General features: G+C 38.2%; 1 long non-coding RNA gene across 1 annotated transcript; it reads right to left on the reverse strand.

Annotated features, from left to right (window-relative positions):
• Nucleotides 1-1,299: 1,299 nt before the first annotated feature.
• Nucleotides 1,300-1,737, reverse strand: LOC107835884 (uncharacterized). Its single transcript, XR_001661723.1, has 2 exons — nucleotides 1,691-1,737; nucleotides 1,300-1,497 (listed from the first exon to the last, which is right to left on the reverse strand). It is a non-coding gene; the product is annotated as an uncharacterized LOC107835884 (long non-coding RNA).
• Nucleotides 1,738-20,551: the final 18,814 nt, after the last annotated feature.

Here is a 20,551-nt window from a genome sequence, read left to right on the forward strand (position 1 = left end):
GCATATATATGTTTAACATTTTATTGGAGTAACAATCTGATCAGACAGACATTTATTTTCTAGTTATGTTACAGTGCTTTGACACTTTAACTGCAATAGAGGAAAATTTTCTATAATTTCCATGTTAAATATGTGGCAACCAGAAGCTACCATTAATTAGTTTCACCTGTTTTTAATTTTTTCTTAAAACTTCTTTCATTCCAGATTTTGATTTTTGAATTGTTTTTAATTATTGGACTTTTTATTTCCTTTGTATCGTTATTAAAAATGTGATTTTATTTTTAAGTTATTAGGATTTTATTATTTGTTAATTGTTTCATTATTTTTGTGCACAGCTCTTTGGTCTTGTTGGAGTTTAAAGATCTCTAGAACTAAATCAGGAACAATATCTCCAGTATCGGTATATTTATTTGCATTGTAAAACAGAAAAGTCTTCCAATCACTATAGAGAAATACTGAAGAAACAAACTTACATAACATGCATCTCTGTTTGGTGCTGCAGTATGAAATACAAGCCCACTTGTCGGCTTGAAGTAGGAAACATAAACAACCTTCATGTTGATACACTGAAGATGTGGTGGAATAGGAGGAAATTTGGTTACTGTAGAGAAACATGAGAATCATAAATATGTTCTTCACTTGACCTTTTCTGTAGAGACAGAAATAAAGACTTTAATCTCATAACTGCAATATTTCTCTCATATCGCTGATTATTGGGGCCGGTTGTTGTTGATCCCTCTCCTGCCAGCTGAACATCATCGCCTCTAAAACACAATAAGAATAAAATGTAAAAATACAAGATAATGTAGAAAATTAATTGTTTTGAAATAACAGAAAATTAAATGCATGAAGGATTTCATCCACTGACACAGGTGTCTATCTCCAGTCCTCAGTGACTGTGTCCTTTACATGCGTCTCTAGTCCAACACACCTGAGCTAAACGGGTTCTGGTTCTGCTGATGGCCTGATTACCTGACTCAGGTGTGCTGAAGCAGGACTGGAGGAGTGGAGACAGTAAACCTGGAGTCATGTTTTTGATCAGAGAAACAGTTACATTTTAAGAGGATTGTTGCAATTTGGTAGCTGAGCAACTGGGACATTTCTTACTGGTCTCCAAAGCTTCAGCAACATGATGTCATGCTTCAGGCCGCGGTGAGTATAAATCACAGTATTGTGTTGGATCACCTGATGCTGCTGTTTAGCACTCCGTGGATGAACTTTAAATATTGCTATATTAGATTATATTGAACACACAGAAAACCTGATCCTCTGCAGATAAAACTGTCTTCATGTCTCTTCCCTACCATCCTGTTTCTGACTTCCAGCAGTGAGCTGCAGTCAGGATCCACTCAGGGTGGATCAGAGATCCTCCACAGTGGGTCTTTGCTTTACCCTTGGTGCCCACCAGCCAAACATGATAAAGACGCTGCTGGTCATCACAATCATGACCTCCAATGATTCTCTTCTGCAGAGAAACATCTGAATTCACTGAAACACCTGAAGAAGAAATAGGAGGACTTTACTGAGAAATCAGGTCCAAACATGGCTGCTGGAACAGCTAAAGATTTAAAAGCATAACAATTTATATGCAAAGAAGTTTCAGTCTAAAACAGAATCAGAGGGAAGTCTGAGAGTCATAGAGAGCACCAGCCTCCCTGAAACCAGTGGGAGTGTCTCCAGTGTGTCTGACTCACCCAGCACCAGCAGCAGCAGAACCTTCAGCATAGCCATTGCTGGTCCAGCTTTCTGTGAATGTCTGCAGTCCTGCAGCAGCTTTTAAGTTCTGTTCACAGCTTCCTGCTGGACAGGAAGCCACCAATCACAGGACAGACACTGATCTGTCCAATCACAGGACGCTGTCATCTGCATAGAGAGGAACTTTAACAACTCATTGTTCTAAAAAACTTGAAAAAAGTTCTTGTTGCATTAACAGATTATTTCACTTATTACCAAACAATTCCCCCTGTTATAACTTAAATATTCAGGCAATGAAACAAGAACTTTTTCATCAATATTGATGATTTTGCTTGACTTAAAACAAGCAGTTCCTGTATTTTGCTGCAAAGTTCCTTGTAAGTTAGTTTTGGCTTATCTCAAGTGAACTGAGACATTTGCACTAGCAAATAGACTAAAAATAATTGGTATGTTTTATGTTTTTGCAGTGCACAAGCTTGCAGTGAGTTTTGCTCAACGGAAAGCTTGATTGTAAACTTGATGACATAAAACTAATTTTCTGAAGAAAGAGCAACTCATCCTTGTTTTCAGGTTTATGTTTTTTTTTAAAGAAAAAACTGTTTGGTTTCCAATCTACAAGAATTCACATCTGTCTTTGGTCCCGGAAGTAGTTGTGCAACTGTAAACAGAAAGCAATGTCAGAGGAGTCATACATATTGTTTAAACACAGAAACGGACATGGAAATATAATTAGACGCGTGGAATTAGTTTCCCTTTAGATAAAAAAAAAAAGTATTTGCTGAATATTATTACTTTTCATTAAAACTTTTTACTAACCTGACTATGATTCACCTTGTGTTCATGGTGAACAAATGCCATGACTTTTGTAAACTAACTAGTTTTGACTAAACGTCATGTAAAAACCCTTGGTGTTTTTTTGGTGTGNACTTTATGACTGTTTTTTGTGACAAACATGTATGTGTTCCGATCACTCTATCACAGAAAAATAAGAGTTGTAGAACTTATTGGAAACTCAAGACAGCCATAACATTATGATTTTTTTACAAGTGTATGTACACTTTTGACCACAACTGTACATTCAGTGAAAGATTAACATTGGTCAGTGGGGACATGCTCATTTGGCTGACCTCTATGCCTCAACAACCCATAAAACCTTTCAAAACATGTAGTACCCAGCTTGTCTAACTGGTCACAGATAAGTAACTTGACATTTTGGTGGTCCAGACTTCAAGAATCTATAGATTTGTTCTCAGTCTGGTAGTTAATATACCAAATGTCTGTGCTTTTCCTAACATTTAATGTATTTCTAGCAGGGCTCTATGTGATACTGTTGATCGTTAATTATTTTGACGATATTATCGCTAAGTCTGACTTTTTTCCATTATTGCAATGTACTTTTGTGTTCTTAGTTGTTAAGCTCAATATCAGTTGTGGGGGAAAAAAGGACAGTAAATTTCCACCTAAACTGTCAATAATAATAATACTAAAACAAAGAGTTTTAAAGCAAGACAATACTGTAGTCTATCAAATCTGACATGAATGGTGTGTTGAGGTGAGGACGCGGACGCAGGCAGACCCAGGATATAAGTGAAAATGATGAATTTAATGGTGATTTCCAAGGAACAGGTCAACGGAGGACAGCACAAGGAACATCTGACAGTGGAACAGACGGCACAGAGAAACTGGCTACACACGACAAGGATCCGACGAGAGACAAGGACAACAGGTGGGTTTAAATACACACGGGATAATCAAGGGGATGAGACACGCCTGGGAAACAATCAATGGGGAGGACAGGACAGAGACTTACAGGAAAACGGGACTGAACACAGAAAATCTCAAAAATAAAAACACACAGAAACACGAATCATGACAAAATCGTCCATGTTATGTTGCTATTGTGAGGATGGTTGTGATTTGCTGTGCAACTGTAAACAGAAAGCAATGTCAGAGGAGTCATACACATCATTTAAACACAGAAACGGACATGGAAATATAATTAGACGCATGCAATTAGTTTCCCTTTAGATTAAAAAAAGAAGTATTTGCTGAATATCATTACTTTTCATTAAACCTTTTTACTAGCCTGACTATGATTTACCTTGTGTTCATGGTGAACAAATGCCATGACTTTTGTAAACTAACTAGTTTTGACTAAACGCCATGTAAAAACCCTTGGTGTTTTTTTGGTGTGTAAACCTTATCTAGGTTCTACAGTGAGCCTCACACTGCGCTCACAATGTGCTAAACAGCCTGGGGGATCAAATCAGCCATTTTGTAATTTGAAGTGGACCACTGAGTCACGGTTTCCCATCTTTTTGGCAGGAGGTTGGTTCTGCCAGACATCCAAGGTTGACTGCTTTACACCCACAAGTTACACACACACACACGCACACACACACATTTCCACGTGCATTGAAACCTGTCTGCATATTGATATGCTTGTCAGCAGACATGGAGCAGTTGCCAGTATTAGGTTTTAAAAAGTCACAGTTTCACAACTGCTAAAAATATGTCCTATTCGGTTCTTTTAGTTTCAAAGTTCTTCTCAGGAGACGCCAGAGAAAGTTCCAGATTGACTGGAGAGGCTAAAGCAGCGCAGCGCAGCCCCTTCTGCTACTTCCTGGCTCAAAAGAATTACTGGCTTTTCAAATGAACAGACGTCATACATAGCGTAACATAATCACTATTAGCTGCAACAATCAACACAATATGTTATTTGTGCAGCAGTAGATATAGTATTTTTTTCTTTTGATTTGAATGAAGTCGATTAAATCATGTTACTTGTTTTATTAACTTTTTTTTGTGAATACCATACAATAAAGTGTTCCATTAACAGTCAATTTTAAATAAAAACCTTTCAAACGTAACATTTTGCAGCTTTCAGTCAAAATTAAAATATACATTACCTGGTTCATATTAGAATTTTATATACTCTAGATGTTTCTTCTAATTTATATAAATATTTTTTGTTCAGGCACAATAAATGTACCTGAACAATGCATAATTTAAATCAAAAAAGCGTTAAGAATATTTAATTGCAGGCATACTCACCATGAGACCCTCTTGAATGAGATTAGAGAGGACAGATATTCTTGGCAGGATGTTTTCATCGAGTTTGTTTGATTTGGTAGGTGGAAGATCCTTTCTTTTGTTGCAGTTTGTCAGAAGGTTTTCTTCTTCCACCTTGAAATTGTCTATGATTGACACTTGTTTTTGTTTTGGAAATACACTTGAAGATTGCTGTTCATTTTGTTCGTTCCCAATTTCACGTCTCTGCAGATTTGATACTTTTGTCAACAATTTTTATTTTGCAAAAGAAAAGGAACCGCTTTTGTGCGGTTTCTGTACCGTGAATGTTGGTGTTCGTAAAGATATAAACAGTTGAAATCTGTGCATGCCAGAAATACTCCAAAACAAACATCTAATTGCTTATTCTAGTAGCTCAAACACAAAATTTACAGTGCCTATAAAAAGTATTCAACCCCTTTGGTGTTTTATCCTTTTAAATCCTTTTAAAAATCAACTATGATCAACAAAATTTGGCTTTTTGACAAAAGTAATTACAAAAAAATTAAACAAAATAAATGTCAAACCTATAATCATGACATTTGAATAAAACTTGTTTACCTAAAATAAGTGATTGCATAAACATTCAGACAACTTTCTTCCACATGCTTTTTTTGGCAAATTCTTCTCGTATTTTGATATGTTTTCTTTCTTATTGCCACTCTTTCACAAAGCTTTGGTGAATAACTAGGGCAACAGTTATTGTCTGCATTTTCTCTCCCATCTCAGCTGCTGAAGCTTGTCACTCCTTCATTTGTAGTCATGGTAACCTGGGGACCTCTTACATTAGACTCTGCTTTGATTGGTCAGTCTGTCTGTAAGGGCGGCCTGATCTAAGCACATCAACACACGTGCCATATCACCTCCTTGATGATGGATTTAATCGAATTCAAGGCTGTGTTCAAGAGCTTTGGAGATTTTCTTGTGTTCATCTTTTGTTATTGAGAATATTAACAGTCAGAGAACATCTTCTGCTCAGGGCGAGGTGGAACTTTATTAGGTGGTCACACTTGAACAAAACTATATTTTGTATCAATGACTTATAAGTATAAGTAAAAATGGTGTCCTATAAATGTCCTTCTATCACTGAACCTTTCAACATCAAGATGTGTACTACAGTGCTTTGGAAAGCGACGCTAGCTGTATTAAGTTTGATCTGAAGTATGAGAGATAAAGGACCTTCCAAAGAAATCCTACCAGGCTCCCAACACCATAAACAGGTTGTTCTCTGTTCAATATCAAGAACATGCACATATATATTTTTTCTCCATTCACAGGAGCTCAGTAAAAGAAAACGTTAGCAAAGCAGAGATTGGTATTTGCGAGAAAGTTAACGATGATCATCTGCTGTGAATCTGCAGCTTATACATTTCCTACGGTCTTTGTCATTCGCCAAATTTCACAGGATCCATGGCTCCCAGCAACTTTGTCAAACATGCGGAAATGGAGGGCTGGAACACTTTCCCGCTCTGAGATTGAGACAGATGAAACAAGCTGCAAACATTCCTGGACCCTTTTTGGGGGCTGATCATCCTCCCTTCAGTAACAACTCTGCTTCCAACTAACTAGATACTTACATCACACAAAGGAAACTGAATGTTTAATCATCTGGCTTGATTTGGGTGCTTGTAAGAAACAGTTTGTAACTTCAGACAGAAAAACTGCTTGAGCATTTATCTGTAATGCCTCGCTGTGATTCCAGCCGAGTTGTTCCTGGAACACAGAAATGTGTTTTGTGAGTCACAAAGTCTGGACTGGAGAAATCAAACATTTTTTTTTTAGGTATTTGTTTATTCTTGATTATTTATTATTATTATTATTATTATTATTCCAGAAGAGGCAGAGTCGGTAGTTACAGCCAGAAGGAAACATTTGACTTTTAGCTGCGTCTCAGCATTGCTACTGTGTTGCAGAAGTAAGAAGCAAAATATTTGTTCAGGAAAATTGAAGACCGATTATTACTTTCACATGATTTACATATAAAATGTTACCTGAAAAAGGATGCATCCAGGGAAATCTCTGTTTTGACATGCCGGAGTATGACTGTTTTTTCGTAAGTGTGTGAAGGAAAGACTACTTCATGTCCGTATCAATTTACGTGCGACATGCATGCAAAATTGTATATTTTTTTTACCACCTGAATTTCTGCTTTTTGAGGAAAAACATGTATCAGGTGGTAAAAACTAAATATCAGAAAAAAAAACACAGTCAGACACACACTCAAAAGAAACCCTCCAGCTTTACTCGTCTCCCTCGGAAACGTCTGTACATTTTGTAACTGCATGAGATTGATCGTGTGAATATTGAGTGCTCAGCAAAGGTCTTGATGGACATGGAAAAACGGAAATTTCCGATGATGGAGTACGGGAGATTAAAAATTATGTGGTGGCGGTCTGAATTGAGAGCTCGGCCTTCTTGCTGGATTGCAGAATCTTTAAATAGTGTCTGATATTTAAAACAGACTCATTGCAGGAGCAAGAGCTCCAGTGTAATTCTTTATGATAGAGTACGCTGAGAGAGAAGGCTCTGACAGCACTACTCACCGGACTTGTATTATGCAAGCGTTGCACATTAAAGCCATCCGGTATGCTGATATTAAAATAATAAAAAAAACACCTCCAGTCTTGCTCTTTTTCAGCAAAAAAAGCCACTTTGTTTTGATGCCAAACTGAATTTATTGACACTTTCCGAAGCCTGTGTCCCTACATCTAAACACAGAGTTGACAAAAGGATAAAAAAAAAAAAAAAAACACAACTTTATGACCCCACTGGGAATTTTCTGTTTCTGCTGTATGAATATCTCAACCTAAACACAACGATGTGCGCATTATGTATGTATGAGCCGCATCAACACCTCTAAAAGGTTTGCAGCCTTTGTTAGAGGAATGGATTTTGGTTTTATAATGATAACATTATAGCTAGAAAAAAATTTATCTTGTTTCTCAAAAGAAAAAAAGAAAAAAGAAGTTTTACGCAGAAATGCCTATTTCACTTAACAGTTGTTCAGCAATGTTGAGGAATGTTTATGCCAATACAACTGTAGCCATTGTAATCCCAGTTTAGGAATGGTTATACTTTGTTAGGATTTTGATGTTTTACTGTAGTAAACATTATCGTTGGCATTTTGGATTCAGGTTTTTACAACCAGACATAAAATTAATACTAATTGAATATCATCTAGCCTATCATTTATGTCTAAATCACTTTATTTTCTTGAGCCGCAGTTTTGTACGCCCGTCTTGATGAGTGCTGCTAGAACAAGAGTATACTTTCTTCCATCAGCTTACGTTAGTGATGCCTCTCCCTCCCTCTCCATCCTCCTTCCACATCCTCTGTTGTTCACTTTGATTGACAACTAAACGATAAGTGAGATTAATTAGAAGCTCGCCTTAGTTTCCCGATCTTTAGACATTCCCAACCCACAGTCTGAGTGTTCACAGGTGTCTCAAACATCCTTCTTAACTACTTCTAGAGTAATGAGCAAATGATAGCAGTAAAAAAAAGAAAAAAAAAATACATAAAGTAAAGATTCAAAAACCTTTCCATTTTAAAAAGTTGCTGTGACAGAATAGAGTGGGGAAGTAAAATGTGTTTTGACAACTCCGACCACTGTTTTTCCTGTTGATCAGACAAAAATAAACAAAATTTACAAAATTGTTCTGCAGAATCAATCAAGTCTTGATTATCTTTAATTGTGTAAAAAATGAAATAAAATAAAATTACACATATACTGCATATATATATATCACTAAATATGCAAATGAGAGATTTGTTTTCTTTATTTTCATCCAGTCGTTGAAGTGACACTCTTGCTCGACTATTCTTCAAATGTAAGAATTGCGGGAAGTTACATGCATTTTTACAAAATAGAGGAAACAATTTCAGTCTTTCCTGAACCTTTGGATTGAGTGCACTCATGCGACAGCTGGGCCAATACTTGAATGCAGACAGAGATGTTTGGTTACTCTAATGTTTTGGAAACTACTCGTCCATATTTGGATGCAATAATAATGAACAACATTTTTGACGTTTTGACTTTAAACTGTTTGGTTCAGTTCACCAAAAAACTGTCATGAGCTTGTAATGAGGGTAATGAGGTCTGACTCTGTTTTAATGATCCTGAAACAACAAGGGGGTTATTCATAAAGTAGTTACAATATCTTCTATTTGTTCCGTTGTTTCATTGTTATTTGTTTTATCTCACAAAGCCCACTGAACTAAATTTATGCAGATAGAAAACAACCAAAAGGTCCAAGAGATGCTTGCATTTTGCTTTTGCCTCAACCAGAAACACAGGTGTTAGTTTATGTTTCTTTTTTTCAATACAAGAGGACATTAGGAAGAACATCTGACAAGAGGGACCATGTCATAATCACGTTCTAAATTAGTAAAAGGAGGCGCTACTCACTAAAAAAAAAACATGGAAAAATGTGTCCTAAGCTTCTGAGCCACATGTACGGAAGCTCTCGGGAGACAATTAGGTTTTAAAACGTCTATTTACAGACTAGAATATGAATGAATTCTGGGACAGATGCCGCAGACTGGAACGCTGCAAGGAAACAAGAAACTATAGTGTGAGGTTTTGAATGATGGATGGAGGAGAGATAAGGGGAGGCCTTGCTGGTTGGAGTGCAATGGAGGACGCAAAGGAAGAAACGAGTGGAATGTGAGGTTGTTGGCTTTGTGTGTGGTGGTTGATCCAATGAAAGCCAGGCTTGGCAGGCCAATGAGAACTCCAGGGATGGGGAACGTGAAGAACCAAGGGGTCTTGGCCAGGGAAGGTGGAGCGTGTTGGACTTAGGAATGCATTGGGATGATGAAACTCAGAGGAGCGCAGACAAGATCCAGAGAACTACCACAGCCTTGAACGATGAGGAAATCCTGGGGAGCTGAGACGGAACAAGCAGCACAGAGGTAACCTTTAACGAGGAGCACAACAAGTCGAATAGTGAAGGCTGGGAAACATCTCAAAGAACCTATAGGAGCACCGAGGGGTTGGGTTACCGGGGCGGATAACAGAGAGTGACTGACAACCAACTCAATTTATCCTCCTGCTGGTTGACTTAGCCTTCACAGGTGGATCTGCATCAGGATTCCCATGGTGTACTGGAATCCTAAGGGGAAACCAAAGAGAAACTAACCACACAAAAACAACAACCCTCATTCCTGACAGTAGTTTATATCAGTCAGAGAATAACATAAATGTCAAGTTTTAGACTTCAGAATATGGGAAATGTTATTGTGCGGCGCTACTGTCAGAGTGGGTGGGGGGACGGGGTGGTGAGGAGGGAATGAGGAGACTTATGGTGGTTCACTCCAAATGTGTTTTGAGCGTCAGGCGCATCTGGTTTACATTCAAAGTCTATGTGGAGCGCTGGACACGTTGGACGCACTCGATGCGTCCAACACTCCAAACGGTCAATGACATGCTGGTAACTCCATTTAACAAAAGTTGTGCAATAAAGAGATAATTTGAGTTTTGTTTAGTAACCTTGGAAATATGCTAATTCTGTATTTGCATTTGTAATTTTTCTTTTATTTAATTATGTTAATTATTGAGTAGAGCCAGTTTAGGAACAGATCTGGTTGTACATCCAGGTTCAGATTTGGAATTATTCTTAGAGTTCCACAAAATGTGCAAAGCTTTGTAAATTTGTCTCAGGAGCATTTTACCAATCACACTGAGCCATTAGGAATTATTTTTTAAAAGAGCCTGTGGCACCAAATGTTGAAAAACTCATTCATTTTACCACTGTTGATGCTTGTAACATATTTGGGGTTTTATGAATCATCCTTTAAATAAGCTTGTTCAAAGTTTTCTTGAAGAAAGTTACATATGTAAAGGGATACAATGTGTGTGTAATATGCTTGAGAACACATTAGATTTTTTTTTTTATTCTCACAGTATTGGAACTGCATGAAATCAGCAGCCTTTGTTGTCCAGACTGAAACTCATCAGCTACTATGGGAAAGTTTCTGATCAAACATGCATCCTTGATTTATAACAAAACACAATGCTGCACAAATTGTGTTCCTCAGAAACCAGGAAGAGGTGATGTTTGTGCCTGTACTGCAGCCCGTGTTTTGGGGTTTCTCCTGCGCGTCTGTGGCTGCTGGAGCCTGCAGTAGCAGAACATGAAGGTAGAGTCAACAGTTCCGCTTTGGCTGTCGCTCTGAAAGAAGAACAGGCTTCTTAGCCTCAGGTAAGGAAGCATGGTGGCTCATTTACATATCCTTAACATCCTTATCTGTATGCGCAGATATCTGTGAAAGGCTTAGAGTGACTGTGCCGTAATCTTTGTCTGGCAAAGATTGACAAATCAGGTGCAGTATTTTCTGTTCCAAACAAAGCGGCGCTAGGTGTTTTGTCATACTATTGACCTATAGCTTTCTGTCAACATGTGACACTAATAGACTTCTAGCATGATGGATAACGGAGTGAAATGCCTGCCAGCTGGCTAAAGATGTAATCCTTTTTTCTTGTTCCTGAATTTTTAGAGGTATGAATCTAAAGAGACAACCAGCTCACAGTGGTGCCTTTGACACGGTGATTGGTTTGGAAGTTTCAAACATTTTTAAGCGGCCTCCGACTGACTGCTTGTTTTGAAGATGAGATGTGTGGTGCAGTTATAAGTGATTTCTCACGGATTTACAATGCATTCTGATGTATTAGAAAATGAATGCTGTTTACTATGTATTGCTCTCTGGGAACCATATTTCCATATCCTCCACTGTCGTGCATTTTGAATGAATTTGTTCCACCTGAGTTCTCATTTACCTGACAGCAACGTTATTCTCCTTCAGGAGTCTGTAACGTAGCCTTTTCCTCTCAACAGGTCTTGGAAAGTTGACAGTTTTCGACGCGTGTGAGATTCAGAGCAGCGGCTTTGGAAGGGTAAGAGTTAAAATAAGAAGGTCGATTGCAAAAGAGTCGCTCGTTTTTTCAGTGGGGGCAGTAAATCCTTATAGTTATCTTGGATTGCAACAGACATTTTGAGAAAAAGATTTAACACACGCCAATTCATCCAGATTAGCATATTTGAATCTGCATCAAAATAATGGCAAGTTGGATTGAAAAATGTCTATGTAAGCTGTATTTTACGAGATAAACGTAGCAAATGTTGCATTTTAAATGAAGGACTAACCGTCATTAAATATGCATTTCAACATATCCTGATATATGTTGATCCATCTCTGTTTCAAATCCTATATAACTCATTACCAATATCTCATACAAAAAGTAACCAGGAATAAATACAAAATATGTAAAAATATGTCTGCCTCTAACATACAAACAGCTTTCTTATCTTCCCCTCCCAAGACGAAAGGTTTTGACAGTAAAACCTCCAAATGAATTGCAGAAAGGAATATTTTAGAAACCTAACAGACCGGCATTCTCCGCAGATTTAGAAACTCCCAAAGTTGAGCCCAGGTGGCAGTAATTTGCCAAAGTTCATGAGGGAAAAAAATCTAACGTGGCAATTTCTGCCCTAGTTCTGATCCGGATTATTACTCTAATGTGCACAACAACACTTTATCATTGGCAAGCTACGCAGTGGAGGTGTAAAAACAAAGAACCAATAAATGGCATCTGTTGACAGTCTGAATTTCCACCACTTACCAACTATGCATATTTGTATACGCATGTGGGCTTAAGTGCACTAAAGTAGCCATCCTAATATAACACTAAGGACACCATCTGTCACAACCCTCTAACGCCGCACATCTATATACAGCTGGTTTTCTCCCAAGTACATGTCATTTGACCCAAAACAGTCTCTACAAGCTGACAAAGTTGGAAATGAAATCAAATACTTACATCAAATCTGTTGTTCTTACAGAAAAAAAAGGAAAATATACATATATGTCACAGCTGCTAATTAACATTCTTAAACAGGGGATAGCATTTTTAGCAGTGGTTATTGATTTAATTTAACAAAGCAGTCTGTGGGTGTCAGCTGGCATTTTGCAGTGACAGATGACACATACAAGCAAAAAAAAAAAAAAGCAACACATTTCTTTTACTTGAGAAACATAATGATTGCAGTCATCTTAATGGGCTTTCTGCTGACTCCGTTAGCGCTGTCTGTTGTAGCTAAGCTGTGTTAGGTCTTCATCCCTTATCTTTGAGGGAGTTTTGCTTTATTTGGGGCTTAATAAAGCAAATATGAATCCTGTTCGCATTTTGCTATGAACATCAAAAGATTTCCTGGTCTATTTATTTGGCTTGTGTTTTGACAATTTAGGAGGCTCATTTATTAATTACTGTTCAAAAGAACGCTTCAAGTAGACAGACTCGTGTTTCACTGGCTGGCATCTCGTTCACAGCTTTCCTGATTTGGATGCCTGGTGTTTATTCAAGGTCATTCAATAGGTTGCTATAAATTGTTTAGAAATGTTTTCTTTTACATGAAGGAATATGCTGATGGAACTGAGTGATGAGCCTTAATTTGGGTTAAGTTGAATTCATTAAAATCAAATCAAATTTTAGTTGTATAGCACCTTTCAGTAACAAGGCATTTCAAAGCCACTAGAGCCAATAAATCCCTTAAGGTAAAAAAAAAAAGAGTTGTGGTTATTATTGCTACAACTAAGAGGAATCAGAAGTTGAATTTCCATTTTTTACTTGGCAAACCAATTTTTTGGTGTGGTGATTAAAGTGAAATATCACAAAAATACAAAGTCATAGAAGACACAGTCAACAACATTATATTATAAGTTCAGTTCTTCTTTTTGTTGCATGGTTTAAAGCCACAGTGGCACATTACAACTTACTAAGTATATATAAACATACAAAAACAAAACATACATGTTTTGTTATGAAAAACCTCCTTTAATTTCTAACTTGATAGCGCAGTGATTATTACTTAGAATATTACGACTTTAACTTCATTTTGATATGAACAATTCCTAAAAACCAACTTCTTTGAAACCTATGAATCACAGATTCTGTTGCAGCAGACAAATTGTCAAGGTTGACAAATTGTCTGACAATTATACCATAACAATTTTTCAAGTATTGACTCAAGGTGCACAGGTTCGAGTCCTGGCATTAATGAACTTTGCTGCATGTCTTCCCCTTCTGTCATTACCCACTCTTCTGTCTGACCACTCTCAAATCAAGCCAATAAAACCCTTATGGTGAAAAAAATAGGTTGTGGTTACAATTGCAACAACTAAGAAGAATCAGAAGTTTAATTTTCCAGTGAAATATTTAGGTCATATTCTTAGGATTGTTCTTTGAGGAGATGATGATGTTGATGTGAAGCAACAGTGTTGCAAGTTATTAATGCAAGCCAATATATTGGTACGTAAATTTATTGTGTGCAGAGATGATGTTGATGTGTCTTTTTTTATTTTTTTTATTTTTTTATTTGTTGCATTGTTTTTTTGTATGGCTGACCTGTGATGTAGCTACATAAAGCTATGATAAAGAAACTGCAAGTAGCTTATCAGAAATCCTCCTCAGACTTCCAAGATGGAGATCTGCAAGTCAAATGTTTGTCATGACCAGTTAATGTTTCATGCCTTACTGAAGAACTTCATGTATAAATTTATCTGGCTATTGAATGCGTCAAACGACTTAATAATTGTGTCTCTATATGTAACACAAGAAACACCTTGATCTTTTTTAAGCATTGAAATTACTGTTTGCAATGGGATGGTTGTGTTTGTCTTTTTTACTCAACAATTTGTTTTATATTTCTTATTTTCAAATGACATGGTCTACTTTTTGTCTAGGAAACGAAGGCGTATCATTATTCTGGAACTGCTGTTCTAAGGCTATTTTACGTCTTCTGTCGAAATACCCTCCAGAGAAGTAATTAGCAAGAGACCCACACCAGCATGCAATTATCTCATCAATTACGTTCCGAAAAGCAAGAGAGAACTTCATTAGAAAAGTGTCTATATGCATCAAACCCCAAGCTGTCAAAGCCGCGAGAGGTGAGCAGAGGTCTGGACCACCTTAGTGTCTTTTACGCCTTAATGTAATCCCCCTCCTAGATTAATGCTGCAACCTCTCCGGCTTAAGAAAAGTTCAATGAATTCCCACTACAAGTCGCTCACTGAGTCTAAACTGTTTTTGTTTTTTTTGTTTTTTTTTTGTTCTTGTTGAATCTCATGGGCGCCAAGTTGTCTCTATCTCTTTCTTCACTCTAATGTGCAGGATCAGATAAATGGGCCAAACACATCAGAAGTAATTAGCTCATGGATTGTTTGCAAAATTGCCTGCGGGGCATACATACATCATAACATAGTTCTATGTAGTCAATTTATGTGCGCAACCCTGCAAAGTAAAATGACAACAAAATCATTATTTGTTCACTCTGGAGTCTGTTTGCTCAGAATATCTACACACGAAGAACTTGCACAAATGATTGCATACTTATTGATCTGCTCCTTGGACCTCTTTTGACTTTTAATCAGCATATTCTTTTTTTTTTTTTTCTCCAAATCCTTAGCTGATACACTACACTTATTCTGTCATTGGAATTGAATAAATCTACACTTTACTCTTTTGGCAATAAAAAAAAAAAAAATCCATACATCTCTAAATGTTTGTGATCAGTAGAAGACCAACGACGCCATAAAGTACCGAGAGGTTTCGCTTGGATTTCATTATATTTATATAGACCCTAATTCAAGACAAAAGCCCTTTCAGGGCAGTTTGCTCAGAGTGAAGCCCAACAAATCCCCTTTGAGCGAGCACTTGGCAGGAGCGGTGAGGAAAAGAAATCCCTTTTTAGGAGCAAGAAACCTTTGGCAGTAGCAGCCTCAGGAAAAGCAGCCATCTGCCTCGACCAGTTGGGGTGTGGGGACAGCAAGAAACAAACCATACAGAGAGAGACAACAAACAATAAACACTGGGCAGTTTGTTTAGGCCAGAAATATTCATCTCTGGAGGCAAAGATGCTTTCTGGAAGGTACAAAAAGAGGAAAAAAAATAAATAAATAACAGCAGGATGATAGATGGTAAAGACATGCAATGGTGATGTACAAAATGTCTATATAGGGCAGGTTTTCAATTATTACACAATGACAAACTATTCTATATGAAAAGGAAAGTTATATATAGAGAGTCTAAATCCCCAAAGTAAGAGATTATTTCACAGGAGGAACTCTATGAAAGCTGAAAGCTTTTGATGTCAGCATTGTCAAATGAAGCATCGACAACTAACAGGACAGGCATAGAAACATATTTAATGTCTGACTCTGTACAGTTTGATACAAAATTTATGGCATAACTTTGGGTGCCTTCACACAAGCCCTGTTTAGTCCACTTTAGTCAAATTCTAGTTTATTTGCCTAGAAAGTCCAGTTCATTTGGGAAGGTGTGAATGCCCAATCAAATTCTGATGCGGACCAAAGAAGCGAACCCTCGTCCGCCTAAAAACCCGGGTCTCAATTTGGTTGAAGTGAACTCTGGTGCGGATCGAATGCATATGTGATTATGAAGCAGACCGGAGATCGCTCCAAAAGCAAGAAGTGGACAACAGCACACGGCATTCTGGGAAAATACAACCAAAACAAACACGTGTCTATAGCTAGCAGTAGTAATTTCTTGTGGTCTTTCACCAAAGTTGAGAGAAATCCTACAGCTGATGCTTCTCCATTTTGGTTTACATTTTGTGAAGGAGGAAGTTGCGCAGTACAGGACATTAATTTTCATATAAATACTTTTCTCTTACGAATTAATAAACAGGAAGTTTTAAACTTTGATAGCTTACGTGGGCTACCACTGTGATTACCACTCACTCCCATGTTGTCCTAATGCCACTGAAAGCTGATTGTGGACAAATCAGTAGCAAATAAACTTTATCTTTCACCGCACAGTGATGGCAACATGCAGGCTCAGGTTGCTGGTTTTATACACTGCTGGTAATGGAACTGATTGGAAAACTTGAATTATATTATTTTTAATAATATATTTTATGTTGAATATCATATGGATGTACAAAGTTTCCACAAACCACTTCAAAGTTTCTTTGAAAAAAAAATATCTTTTCAGCCGCTGTTCTCTGTCATGTCTTCTGTCACAAAAGACAAAGCGAAGCTAATATCCCTTTTTAATAGGAACACACCAGCAAACCCGACTACAATGTAGACAGACCTTTAGCTGGCCCATCAAAGTGCAACACATTTTTCATTTTTAGCAGAGGGGGAGAATCAAAGAACCCACCCTTCGAACTCACAGCCAGTTACACAATATCTTCTGCTGCCTCCACTTTTCTTCCCGTGTGCTTTCATCCGGCCCTCTTGGAGAGGGGACAGCGGATTCTCTTTCTTCTGCTCCTAGGCCTTTCTGTTTGATCTCAGTAATTCGGCTAATGAAGCTGGGCCTCTGGCAGGCAGCTGGCACGCACACTAAAGGCAGCAGCCCTGAGATGTGGCTCCCAGATCTCAGTCGACCTCTTCGCGCCACCCCGTCTGACTCAGCAGCGTTCTCTCCTAGAGGAACCCAAATGCCACACGAGCGACGTGAAGGAATCGCCCTTAATTACACACTGCTGCCAAACCATCACAATCCAGAAGTAATTGAATCTGGGTCGACCTGATCCTAGCAGTACCAGTGAACCAAATATCTTTTTCTTTTTTTTTTTTACTTTTAATATGTGTATATATATCGGATTTATATTGACTCCTCTCACGCCAAGATCGTGTGGTTTGTTTCATGTTGAAATTTTAGTCGCCTTTTCTTGGCAGTTTTGTAATCCTCGTCCATTTACTTCAACATATGAACATGTCAGCATCAACCTGCTCTTTCATTTTTTGAAAGTTATTCTTATCATGAAATTTGAACTGTGCCAGACCGAACTTTCTCTTGGGACCTGGGAAGAGCTGAGAACCTTCCGAGTCGGCAATCTTCAAGGCAACTGCAAACCTCTCAGAAATGCTAATGTGTGATTTCTTCTAGATTAGTGGGACCCATGCGGAGCTATAGATGCCGAAACACTACAGCGTAGCCGGTGGCTGTCCTGCTTTTGTTTCCTGAACATCTTGCTAAACGGAAATGTGATGCTGGATGCCGGCATTCAAAAAAGGAAGGCACCTGCTAATTTTACAGAAGATTTTTAATTAAAGCTTGCTTTTCCATCTATTGTTTTTATGCCAGAATTTCTGCACCAACTCCTCAAAAAACAACAAGAACGCTTGAAGCTGCAGTATGAAACGTTTGCAAACATATTTCTTGAAACTGTCACTAAATGTTGAAAAGTGTATTATTTTTATAAAAGTAACAGCGTCCCCCCCCCCCAAAGAAAAATAACTTCAACAATTTAACCAACAACAATAAAAATTACCACCTATTCAGCGAAAGGTGGTGGCTGCCGGCTCGTTGTTGGTTTTATTAATCCCATATCTATTTCCTGTGGCATGGAATATGACCTGAGGTATGCTCGCTGCGTGTGAAAGCTTCCAGTCTCTCTAGAGTGAAATATAGAAGACATGCTCTGCTCTGTGCACCGACTGAATGCCATGTCCTGCAGCCAGGCACAGATGGCATGAAAGAAAGCCTGAGCTCTATAGAGCAACCCAACTGTAGGGCCCTGACAGAAAGACTGTGGTAGAACAAACTCGATGTTTCCCATCAGCAGAATCCAGCTCTGCTACCAGGCGGCTACGCTCTCTGGATTTCTTTCTAGGCTTCGTTTTTTTTTTTAATTTTTAATTTTATTTCTCTTTTGAACGAACTTTACCACCCGAATGCTGTAAATACGCTGCGACATGGAAACACTCTGAGGTGGAGCAAAGCAGCGAGTAAGATCGTTTTTATTTGTGAGCAGAGATTTGACAAAGATTAGTGCGATAACTGAGCGTTACGATAAGGTCAGTGGTTCAGTTGTAAGCACTGTTGCCTTGAACCAAGAAGGTCCTGCAGTAAAATCTCGACTAGGGTTTTAGTTTGCATGTTTTTCCAGAGGTTCCTTTCAGCCAAAAACCAAGACTGCTGGGTTAATTGCCTACTCTAAATTGCCCCTAAGTATACGTGTGTGCATTGTTACTTGTTCTGTGTGTCACTGTGTTGCTGTGTGACGGATTAGCGGCTAATTCAGAGTCATCTCTCACAGAATCATCTCCAGAGATAGGCGCCATCACCCATAACGCTGCACAAATACAGTGAGCGGGAATAGATTTATCTTTGACTAACTAGAGTGCTATGAAATTGAAAATGGACTCAGGAGCGTTTTACAAAAATAACTGATATACATAGTAAGTGTCAAAAGTCTTAAAAACCACTTCATCATATTGCCTATTTGAAAAGAATAGTTGAATATGTTAAACCTCCTGTAGCTGTGAGATTGCAACGCCTTTGCGCTTCAGCAATAGCGCAAAGACAAGGTGGGGAAAAAGTTATTACATATTTAGTTATTACATACATAGTCCTTATAGAGTTAAAGGTACACTTATGTTTGCATTGATGTTATTATTCTTAAACTTCTTTTTATATATAATGGATCTACTTTAGCACTGGCACAAAATCAAAATTCTTTTTCCTATTTTTCTCTGTTTCCACCCAAAACAATTTCTGCACCAACTCCGACTGATGACAGTCAAAATTTTCGCTTCAGTACTTTTTATTTTTTCTTTCCCACGTTTATGAACTACACTGCGTTACAGTCGTGCGGGTCTGGACCCCGGCAGAAACCTGTCCCTGTGAGTTCACTTTGGCGTTTCTGCAAAATATCACAGCGCGGGTTCACCGTTTCAGCATTTCCATCTTACATGCTCGGAGATTATAGTCCCTCTAATGCAAATTCTAAAATTTAATTAAACTGAGCTGATGGAGTTTAGAGTGGGAGCAGAGGCAGCAGTTGTGGGTATGTAGGCGTGAAGACTCAACCATACATGGCCCGACAATAATGAGCTGGAGTGGGCCATCAGTGGGTGGGGTGTTAAAGTGCTGAGCAGGGAAAGTGAAGGTGAGCCTCCCAGGACTCATTTGATGGGAAGGTGGTGCTGAGAGCAGCTCAGAAGCTACACACAAACACACACACGCACGCACACACGCACGCACGCACGCACACACACACACACACACACACACACACACACACACAAGAAAGAAAAAAAAATCACAATTACCTATAATTACAGCTTGAAAACTGTGGGCAAAGGGGCTCTTTATCTGCCTATATTGGCTCAGCACTCCACTGTGCCTCTAATTACTACTCTCCTACTTGTGCCTATCACTTTCTTTGGCAGTTGCCATATATTGTTAAGGCACACACAATATGTGCAACCCCCCCTGAACGGGCTTTCATTGAAAACTCTTTGCACCACAAAAGCAAAGGGCTTTGATTCCTGCTGGAAGATCTTAAAGCCATTAATGGACCTGCAGTATGTGTGGACTCCGTATGGGTGAATGTGCATGTTTGGTTTGATTTGGCTCTAAAAAAAAAAGAGAAAATCTTGGGCTGCATGTTTACATCTGTTCTAAGGTTCTTGTTAACCACTTTGCATCTGATCTCGTTTCCTCTTGCTTCCTCTTATTGTAACCCGTCGGGTTACAATGAGACTGAACCTATGATTAAAAGTTCTTGTAGTTTGGGCACACATTTATGCAAAAATCATGTTTTTTTTTAAGCTGGAAATGAAGGTGTAACTTTCTCACTTCTTCTCCTCCTCCGCTGTGTACGCCTCTAACAGCTGTCTTTTTGTGAAATAGATAAAACAGATTTATTTTGTGTAGGCTCAGGCAAAGTATTTACAATATTAAATTTACGCTATTCAGTTGCTTCATAAAGTTAATTTGTAGCTCTAAATGTTTGTAGTATTTTAAATAACT

This window comes from Poecilia formosa, unplaced genomic scaffold (genome assembly GCF_000485575.1).
Source record: "Poecilia formosa unplaced genomic scaffold, Poecilia_formosa-5.1.2 Scaffold29, whole genome shotgun sequence".
Lineage (NCBI taxonomy): Eukaryota > Metazoa > Chordata > Actinopteri > Cyprinodontiformes > Poeciliidae > Poecilia > Poecilia formosa.